The sequence below is a fragment of the Eublepharis macularius genome, chromosome 15, assembly GCF_028583425.1.
Source record: "Eublepharis macularius isolate TG4126 chromosome 15, MPM_Emac_v1.0, whole genome shotgun sequence".
NCBI lineage: Eukaryota > Metazoa > Chordata > Lepidosauria > Squamata > Eublepharidae > Eublepharis > Eublepharis macularius.
The window spans coordinates 42,389,052-42,399,687 of record NC_072804.1 but is presented as its reverse complement, the minus strand read 5'-3'; the positions used below and the strand labels follow the sequence as shown (position 1 = coordinate 42,399,687).

The 10,636-nt window shown below is 44.1% G+C and overlaps 1 protein-coding gene across 3 annotated transcripts in view; it reads left to right on the top strand.

The window, feature by feature from the left end:
* Positions 1-391: 391 nt before the first annotated feature.
* PUM1 (pumilio RNA binding family member 1) overlaps positions 392-10,636 on the top strand; it is a 62,591-nt gene continuing 52,346 nt past the window's right edge. For 2 of the 3 annotated variants that reach the window (XM_054998826.1, XM_054998825.1), the window contains exon 1: positions 415-479. The gene's annotated coding sequence lies outside the window, so the exon portion shown is untranslated. Of the gene's footprint in view, positions 480-10,636 lie in introns of all 3 variants that reach the window. The other variant, XM_054998824.1, reaches the window with a different exon arrangement.

The window sequence follows — 10,636 nt, the reverse complement described above, 5'->3', positions numbered from 1 at the left end:
ATACCTGGGTAACTCTGTTTTGGATTGCACTGGTCAGTGCAGTCAAGTTTCAAAAGCTATTTCAATACACGTGAATGTCAATTTGAAGATGCAAAACCAGCATAAATCCAGTACGGAATTTTTAAAAATCTCAAATTAAAAACAAAGCACTAAAACAAATGCTTAAACTAATCTAACAATAAATTCTTGCACGCTGCCTGAAGCCCCCCAAGGCTGCAGACAGGCCCCGCCAGCCGGCCAAGCTCTGGAGCCTTCCGAGTTCAGCGCCCAGCCAGCGGCGGCAGAAGCAGCAGCAACCAGGCAGCCGCCGCCGCCGCCTGGGCTGGCCGAGCCTCCCTTTCCCAGGATGCATCGCGGCGGCCCAGTCCCCAGTGGGCCGCCATGTTGTCGGAGTGAAAGACAGGGGGAGCGGCAGGCAGAGCGAGAGGCCGGGGGGGAGGGGGGGCGCCGAGATCCGTCTTCATCCGACCGTTCCGCCCGTGAGTATCCGCCCCGGAGGGGGCCCAAACGCCGGCCGGGACCCCCGCCGACCCGACGGTCGAGCCGTATTGGGGCCAGGACTGAGGCAGGAGCGGCAAGGCCCCTCCGAAGGCAGCCCTTGGGCGGGCTCTGGCCGCCGAGGCGTCTCTCCTCGCGCTGGGTTCCTGGTCCAATGTTTGCTAAGAGGCCTCTATTGTTGTTCCAGGGAGGGGGGGGGATGAAGACTCTTCCTCTCCCGCCCCCTCCCTCCCCATCTCTTGGAAACTATCAGCCTGCCCAAGAAAGCCTTCTCTCCCCCCCCCCCTCAGGATCCCCTGGTTTGATTCCTTTTGGGGGAGAAGCGGGGGTGGGTGGGGGGATCCACTTGGGCTAGGAAATAACCCTGTATAAAAGCAGCTGAGCAGTGGGGGTTTGGTTCCTGGGGGCGGGGGGCTGCATTCATGGAGCCCAGTGGGACTTGAGCAACCTGAATGGGGTTGGAAGGGAATGAGGGGAGCATGGAAAGAAAGTCAGGGGAACCGGGGGGGGGGTGTCGAAGGATCAATAGGATTGAAAGTGTGTGTGGGGGGCGCTGTAGGGAACCGTGTACGTGACTTTAACTTTGCATGGACGAGGCGGAGGTGGGGTGTTAAGTGCAGCTTGTGAGGATGTGTGGTGTGTTAGATTCTCTGGTCTGGTGGGCAATGAGTTAATCCCCCCCCCCCCATTGCTCTTTGTAGTTGAGTTGATGTGTTGTGGTTTTTTGTTTTGTTTGGTGTGTCCCCCCCTTCCCATTTTTGGAGCCACATTGTGCCTTTGAAGGAACAGGAGGGGAGAAGAAGACTTCTATTTTTCAGACTTCTGTTTTTCTTGCTTTTTCGCCTTGTTACGTATTTGACAATTTTGTATTTTGATTGGGAAGAGAGCGGTGTTGTCTTCTTAAGGCCTCCTTTGCCATTTCGGCTTCTGAGTGAGTTGGCTTGAGAGGTGGTTTCAGGTGGGTAGCCGTGTTGGTCTGTAGTTAAAGAGTAAGATTCGGGTCCCGTAGCACCTTAAAGATCAGCCAGATTTCTAGGATATGAGCTTTCAAGAGTCAGAGCTCTTGTTGTCAGATTAATCGGTTCCAAAATGAAACAAAGTTTCCGAAGGGAATGAGGTGGCTCCTACGCCTTTTGTTATGGTGTGAACTCTCTGAAGTGCACATTTTGAGAAAAGTTCGATTGCAACTCTTTTTTTCTGCCCATGGCAGGTGATGTCTAAACAAACACATGAGTGTATGGTTTAAGCCTCTCACTTGTTTATAGTGGGACTTCTCTGAGTATTCAAGGAGGTCCTAGGCCACAATCCATGCATTCCTTAAGGCCAGCAAGCATCAACTTCCTCAGCTGTGTTTTCGATTGAGGCCTTAGCGTTTGTAGGCCTCAGACTTGACAAACAATAGGAAAGATCATTTCTGGTGGCTTAAAAAATGAATATGGGAGGAATGGGGGTCCATTTCCCCCATAGCAGTAAAACATTTAATTGTTTCCAAATGTTTGAGCCTTGTAAAAACAATTTTTCTTACTTTGCATTATATCTAGGTTATTAAATCGATCTAAGCTCATGGAAAGCCTGTTTAGGATATACATAAACAAAGAAAGTTACACACAATGTACATAGGACACTTTTTTTGACGAATCAATAGCAACAATAACTCCAATGTGAGATTTTTATCTCTCTTTTTTTCCTAAGGTGGATATAAAGTTTGTTTATGGCTTCTCCTTTCACAATGGCGGATGGGAGGCAGGTTGTTTTTGTAACGTAAAATGAAGGGGGGGAAAGGGGGGCGAACTCAACCCAGAAAAATGAGTAGGATGAGAGGGTCAAGCTAGAACTACAAAAGTATAACAAAATTACGTATGTTTATTATAGAGTGTACACAAAAACAACAATTAAAATTTTTAAAAGGATAAAAGTCTGAATATCAGACCGCAAGTAAGTACATACACAGCTGTAATATTTCATACACAAAGATGGATTGCCCAATGACCAATAACAATTACATCCAAATAAATAGTATCTCATAAACACTTGATGGACTACCTAAAAACAAATGGACCATACGCGTTTCAGCCCCTAAAAGGCCTTCGTCAGTGGTCAGTGTATTATTGTGATAAGCCAGACACATCCAGGAGTAAATAAATCTGCTGTATAATAAATATATGTAATTTTGTTTTTGTAACTTGCCTCAGAAAACTAACAGCGAAATCCTAAGCAGAGGTACTCCAGTCTAAGCCTATTGGTTTCAGTGGGCTTAGACTGGAGTAACTCTGCTTAGAATGTCACTGGAAAAGTACAAATGGCTTACCAGGCCAAACGTGGGGATTGAGCCGTGGTCGTGACTCAGAGGTGCAAAGATTTTCTGTTCATCCAGGTTTTCCAAGAGCCACTTTGGGGATTCTGCCACCCCACAGCTGTGTGGGCGGACATCTGGCTGGAGTAGCACCTTGCTTTCTAATGCCTTCCACTTGCGGGGCATCATAATAGAGACCCTTCTGTTACTTCCAAGTACACAGGTAAGGGATGATGTGGTAATGTTACTGAGAAGGATCTTGCCTCGGTTTCATCAGGTGTGGACAAGAGGATAAATCTGGTGTCCAAAAAATTGCTTAGGAATATTCGATATGGAAGTCATCTGTTTGCATAGAGGTGTTGTAAAAGTATTTAAACTTCCTGTGGTGGTGGACCCTCTGCCTTCAGGATTATCAAGATTAAATCATCCATGTGCGAGGCTGCAGTTTACAGATGGTCCACCTGACTTTACTCATACTGTTTCCTGATAGGTGGCCGCACTAAAGTACCTTACACTTACTGGTATTTTGAAGAGGAAGTGGTAGTTCCCCAAGGGAGCAGAATCAGTATAGTTGATGATTACCTTCTTTAGAAGCAGTGGTGAAATTCTACTCTACTCTAGAAGGCCTTGTCTGTACACCAACTGAACCGGTGCTGTAAACTTCCGCTTCAAAGGGAGTGGGCTGGGCAGACAGGGAGCTGCCAAGGCATGTACAGATCCTTTTCCAGACTCTAATCTGGACGTAGCATGTTACACACAGTGCTTTAAGTAGTACGTGAAAAATACACCTCAGATTCCCGGATGCCAACGTCACATTTTTTGGGAAGCACATGAGGAAGTGGCTTGGAATTTTCCAGTGTCACTCCAGTCATTTGCTTCTGCTGTAATTTTCTGTTTTAATGACTGACTTCAGAGCGTGGCCAATAAGATTCTTCTCTCTGCTTGTACAAAAGCCTACACCAGTCAGTTACTTGCTGATGAATCTGGTATGCTGTTTTCATTATGTCCAATTGAAACACTTTAAGAATTTAAGCAGCCCGGTGGGATTGGCGTGTGTCACTCTCACTTGGTTACTAGTGGCTGAGTCCCTTGCCATGATTATTTATTTACGTTATCCTACCATTCTTCCCAAGGAGGTCCGGTAGCATGCATTTGTATGCGCACCCCCCCCCCCCCAATTTTGTTTTCTGGGCAATCTTGTGAGGCAGACTGTGCGTGAATGGCTCTTGATCTTAAAGTAGGGCTTATAGTAAATGAGGATTCGAACCTGGGTCCCTGGTCCTACTTTGACTGACATGATCCCATACTAGCTCCACATTTAGACTGTTGTATTTGCTCGGCGTTCCCAGTCAATTGAGAATCCAGTTGTAATTCAAAACATTACAAATTAAGCCCCACAAAAACTGGCAAACTTGAAACTTCTCAAAATGTGCCTTGCATATAAACCCATAACAATTTTTAGTAGCCTATGCTTAGCCAGTACAAGTTGTTTGTGGCCCATGGGAGGCGATTCTCAAACACTTCATTAAAACTTCCTTAACTGCTCACCTATGGACAACTCTCTCTGCAGCTGAGAAGCTGCTGCCGTTGACGTGGTTCTTGAGCAGTGGGAAAAGGACCGCAGAGGTGATTTGCAGCAAGGTGATTTCCTTCCCCTCTAACAGTAACTGATTTAGTCAACGGGAGTTGGTCACGGAAGGGATGCTCTTAGCAGCTATTTGTAGGGGGCTATGTTTTCAACTACGCAAGGGCTGAAGGCCAACAACATGGGCTGTACCCCTTGACTTGTTCCCTGCAAGTGGAAATGTAGGCAGAGGTCTCATTAACCCTCTCCTTCCCAGTGTGATGGGCTCTAGAATCTTCCCTTTAGAGAGCTGCTGTAGCATCGTGGTTAAGTGGTTGGGCTGTGAATGAACACTGCTGGTTCAGATCCCACCACTGCCATGAGCTTAGCAGGTGGCCTTGGGCAAGCCACTCCTCTCAGCCCCAGCTCCCCAGCTTTATTGTGGGGATAATAACAACACTGACCTTGTTCTCTGCTCTGAGTGGGCACTAATCTGTCTACAAGAGAGGAATATAAATGCAGTTGTTGTTGTTGTTGTTGTTAGCTTTGCATTGTTTCTCACAAGCTGAAGGTCTCTGGCAAAGCCTTTATTGCTATGAAGAGGTAGGGGCTTAAAGAGCCCTTTGCCTGTGTCATGGCTTGGCAGATGTGGCTGGGATGCATAATAAGGGGGAGGGGCTCTTGAGATGAGCTAATTTGGGGACCAGGATGCTAGCCTTGCATCACATCCTCCTAAGGAAACATGAGGAATAAGGAAAGGAAAGAGCTACTCTTGGGCTGGGCACACAAGTGGATGCAAAAGCACACCTGGAACAGCAATGAGTAGAGAAACTTCAGTCGGAGAAGAGCTGCCAAGGAGGCTTTCTGCAGAGGTTCTGTGGCTGCGGTGTTTTTCAGTCTAGTCATTAATGTCTTGGGTGAAAGTGTAGTGCAGTGGTGGCAAGGAGGGATACATAACTGTGAAGGTTTGCAAACATTTCTCTAAGAAGCTCAAAAATAACTGGAACGAACTGGAGAGCTTAGCTAGGGATATAGCTGAACCAGAGACAAACGTGTCATACCCAAACTATGGTCACTGAATTTAGAAGGTGATGGTGATGAGGTGGGGTATGCCTGGCTAAGCTGCCATATTAGAATAGGGGGCCTGCAACCTTTTACAATTAAAGAGCCAAATTACCTCAAAGTTCAGAGGGAGGGATCAACAAAAACAGCAAGTATAAGAGAACCCATTTTTGTAACTGCAAGTGAATAGCTGAAGTAATTCTGATAATTGACACTGTAGATCCATAAAGGCTCTGTAGGCCAAAAACAGGTAATTGGGAATCCTCTCTTAAGAAGTGTCACACAGAGGTCTTGCAGTAAGGAATAAATATACACAAGAGGACCATGTGTGAATGGTTTAGCACACGGGTATAAATCTGCACACTGTTCCTGGTTGGATTCCTGATGACTGTTCACTTCTTGCCACTTAGCTTTTTGCAAAGCATCTTTAAGAAGACTTTTAGTTCCATAAAAATCTTTGCCTGCCATTCCCTTCATATATTGCTTTTTCTAGCATCCCACTTGCTCCTCCATGTTGCTGGGGGACCTTGGTGCAGTCACACATACTCAGCCTAACCTACATAATGGGGTTGTTGTGGAGATAAAATGGCGGAGAGGAGAGCAATGGTTCTCTATTGGGGAGAAAGGCAGGGTACAAATGAAGTAAATAAATGTACACCTGGTATCTGTAGATTGGTTATTACAGTGATTTTTTTTAAAAAAATGTTGATGGTTAATCAGCTAAAGCAATAACTGATTGGTCTGTGTGGATTAATTTTAATCTGACATGGTGCATGTTTGTTGTTGATGAAGTCGATGTCTGTGTATCTCCATTCTCTAATCCCTGTCCCAAAAGCAGACCAGGCTATTCTAGTGCAGTTCAGAAGGTAAATTTTGTGTTCTTGTAATCACCTTTTCCCCCTTCCCCTTTGAAGTCTTGAATGAAGAGCTTCATAACTCTCCACTTTTAAGATCTCAAAAAAAAATGGAATGTTTTCAGGTTGAAGTATCGAAGTGCTTTGTTAAACTTACACAATTCAGTCATATGGAATTACTGGAGGGCTTTTGTTCAGCAGGTATTAAAATAAAGCTGAGAGCTAGAGAGGTTCATGATTCTCCGTGTGCAGTCATGTTTTCATCTTTGTTTTATTTTCTTTAAAGTGGTAATTGCAAGCTCCTTTCCAAATATACTTTCATATATTTCAGCTGTGGTGTTTAGTGTGTTTTTGGTTTTTCGCAAAAGTATGATAAAACTTGTTTTGCTCTGTTAATAGGAAGAAGGCAGGCAAAGATGCCAATGTTGCTTCTGTTTATCTTCTAGTTTTCTGTGAATGTTTTTTTTTTTTATTAGAGACAGCAAAGAAAAAGCCGGTCGATGTTGCTTCTTGTTCTTGCTAACAACGAAAAAGAGAACAATGTTCCATCATACTTAATTATGGTACTGGAAGAAAGCTAATTTTCTTTAAATAAAGACTCCTGTTTATTCTCATTTTTATTATAAAATTATGCACAGTGAGGTATTTGTGTCACATGGCTAACCAATCTGCAACCAGTGTAAATTCCTTTGTGGAATACACATTGATTTAAGCTGCGCACCTGAGCACACTTACTGGACTTTGGCTAGATGGAGATCAGGACTCTCCTTCAAGCAAAGATGATCAGAAGAAGGGTTTCAGTTCTCATGAATTTTCATTTAAGCTGCTCTGTGTACATGCACTTTACTAATGGAGATGCAAGTAGTGGTTTGCATGTGTGAATGAACCCATCCCAGGTCTAGCATGTGAATAAACCCAGCCCAGGTCTAGCATGGAGGTCAGTGGAAACCATTTACACATTCCACTGCAAGTCATCAAATGCTGAGTAATCATGTGTGGAGGAGAGTGAAGTATGTACTCTTTAAGTCAACTGGCCCCCAGGGTGTAGCTCCACATAGGAAGCTGCTGATTTGGAGCTGTTGGCCCCGTCCAGCCCTGCACAGTCTGTTTTGGCAGTTCCTCTCCTGGGTGGTCAGGCGGAGACTTTTCCCAGCCTTGAAGATCCCTTTGGAGTGGCGGGTGCAGTAATTAACTACTCTTAATTACTTATCACATCTCCTTGAAAGCCAGAGGGATGCCCTTGTTGAAGTAAACTGTATTCAGCTGTGCAGACTGATAATTTCTGATACTTTTCTCTGTGTTCTGAAATTGGTGCCATGTGTGGCGTGGCATCCTGTGAGTGAGCCTTGGGCTCATGTGCTTCCTCCCTGTACATTGCAGTTCCTTTCCTGCCTTCCTGTTCTGTGGCAAGGGCCATACTTTGCTGTGATGCGTGAAACGGCAAACTGATTTGTGCTTGCCCTTCAAGCCGGTTGGATGGCCGTTTCCATTTCTGGCTTAAAGGTTAACCACACGCTACAGCTTGATAGTTCAGATGAAGCGGTAATCCATGGTTTTGCCACAGAAGGGAGAGGGGGGCAAGGCATATTCATATAATTCTGAACCATAGTTAGGATATGTGAACTGAATGTTCCTCCAACTATGCACTGAAAGATCAGGACCATATTACAGACGTTCCTTCTTTTCCTGGTTGTAGTGAACACAGGCCATGTTAAATTTTTTGCGTAGTTTTGGTTGACACTACCCTATAAACTTGTGATTCCCAACCAGGGTTCTTTGGAACCCTGGGGTTCTGCAGGGCATCATCAGGTGTTCCTTGCGAAATCGTAGAATAAATGATTAAATTTTTGAAATACTGTGACATTTCCTAATATCCCTTGAAATATCAGAGTTAAGGTTATATTTAGTTGCATTGTGTCTTTGATTGTTTCGTATTGTTAACAGAGCATTAACAATGCAAATGACAATAATTTAGCAGTAATTGAATTACACTCTTTGCCATCAACGTTTTCTGACCTGTAAATGTTTTCATAGGTATGACTTCCTCTGGATTTGAAAAGAGTAGGAAATAATGAGAACGGCTTGTAGAATCATAGAGTAGGACTTCAGCAGACTCTAAGAACAAGACAGAGTCCAGTCTCCCAGACTAATGGGAACCAGGAGAGGGAGGGGAGTTATGGAGGGCTGATCTATGTGTTGGGCTCCACGTTCAAGCATAGCAGCTGTGCTATATACCCCTCCCACCAGGCAGGTGCTGCTTTGCCACTCTAAATTGTTCTCCCAATAAGATACCTTTCTTTTGCAGAATTACCAGTTTGGAAAGGGGTGGATGAGAAAACAGGTTGGTACGAAGGTATAGTTCAGGGGTCTGCAGCCTTTTATAATTAAAGGGCCAAACGATGTCAAAATTCAGATCAACAAAGATCTCGTATAAGAAAGTCAATTTGCATAACTGAGAATGTGCAACTTAAAATGTTACTGGTAATTGATTCATGGATTAATAATCCATAAAGGTTCTGCAGCCCAAACATTGGTAGTTGTGAGTCCTTTCTTAGGAAGTGGCACACACGAAGTCTCAGAAAGTCATAAATACACATAAATGCAATTGCACCTTGTGCTGTTGTTTTAGCGCACTGCCATAAATCTGGTTTACACTTGAATTCCTGGCAACTGTCCATCTCTAAGAAATCTTTTAGTCCCATCAAAATCTTTTGCCTGCTGTACTTTCACATCTTGATTATTCCTGCATCCCCACCTACTCCTCCAGTACACCTTTTCTTTTGAATGAGCCACTGAACCACATTTGGCTCTAGAGTCATAGGTTGTAGCCCCCTGGTATAAAGGGAAAGGGTTGAACTCCACTCCCAGCACTGCTGCTGCGGCCAATTTCAGAGCCACTTGAGGGTCATTCTGAATAAAACAAAAACGTTGAGAGATTTTTGTCTTGGATCTTCTGCATAATGTGCAATTTGACCCCAAGCAGTGAAGATGAGCAAAGTGTTGAACTTAACCACTTCCTCTATCATTAGCAACTGACTTGTGGATTGGATTGGGATATTGTGTAGTTTAGGAGGCCATGCTGTGAAAGATGTGAGTTGAGCTTTGCAACAGTGCTTCTGTTTCTCCATACCTGGGCTCGGCTGAGTCACAAGGTGATTTAATGTTTTTTATAAGTATATAGGAAAAGCACTCTTCTGTCATCTTACCAGAATTTTCCTCTCTGTTGGCCTCTCTAAGGACTGGCAGGTTCTTTTTGATCTGGGTTTTATGTTCAAATTGATCAGGGCAGGAGGCAGAATGCTAGGCCGTCTTCTGGCCAGTGGCTAGGTGACCCTCATTGGTAGGGTTGGGAGTGTAAGTGCTTATTTTTATTAAAGATATTGGTATCCTGCCTCTCCAGCCTTCATGTCCTGTAAGGTGGTCTGTAAAAACCATAACAACAACAACAACAATAATAAAGCTAGTAAAATCAGTTGCAGCAAGGAAATGGAATAGGCCAAAAATAGGTCAGAGGATAGGCTAATAGGTGTCATCCCAAGTTCCTTGCAAAACCTGCTGTGTAAAAATAATTTTGGGGTGGAGTTCAGGCTCCTTGAGAAGAGTTTTATGAGTTGCTTAGGAGCCACTATTAAAAAGGCCCTGTCTTGTAATGGCATCCACTGCATGTCTAATGATGGGAAGATATCAGTCAGGGCCTTGGAAGATACGTTTCCAAGGAAGGAAAGTTGTTTTCAACGTAGAAAAAATGTAAATTTAGGAGAAAAAAGATTAAGGGATTTGATTAGAAGTTTATAAAACTTTCCCCTCTACCTTATAATGCAGCTTGGGCGAGGGGGGCTGTTACCCAATGTATTTGGTGAACTGTAAGTTCAGGGGTTATAAAACTGGATTACACTACACCAGTGCATAATTTTATGAACATTTCTTCTGCAAGGTTAGAAGGCTAAGTTGTATTCATAGCAGGCAGATCTGTCAATGGTTATTAGCTAAAGGGAATCTATATTCAAAGGTAAAAAGGTAAAGGTAGTCCCCTGTGCAAGCATCGAGTCATTACTGACCCATGGGGGGACGTCGCATCACGACGTTTTCTTGGCAGTAGCTTCTTCTAAACACTAGTAGCTGTGTGACAGAATTGTGTGCGAAACTGTTGCCTTTACTCCCATGATTTTTTCAGAAGCAATATATTACCACTTACTGTATCATTTATACTCTTCCTTTTCTCTACGGGGGAGCCCAAAGTAGCTTACATCATTCTCTTCTCCGTTTTATCATCACAACCAAACCTGTGATGTAGAGTAGGCTGAGAGTGTGTCACTGGCCCAAGGTCACCCAGCGAGCTTTTGTGACAGGGTGGGGATTTGAACC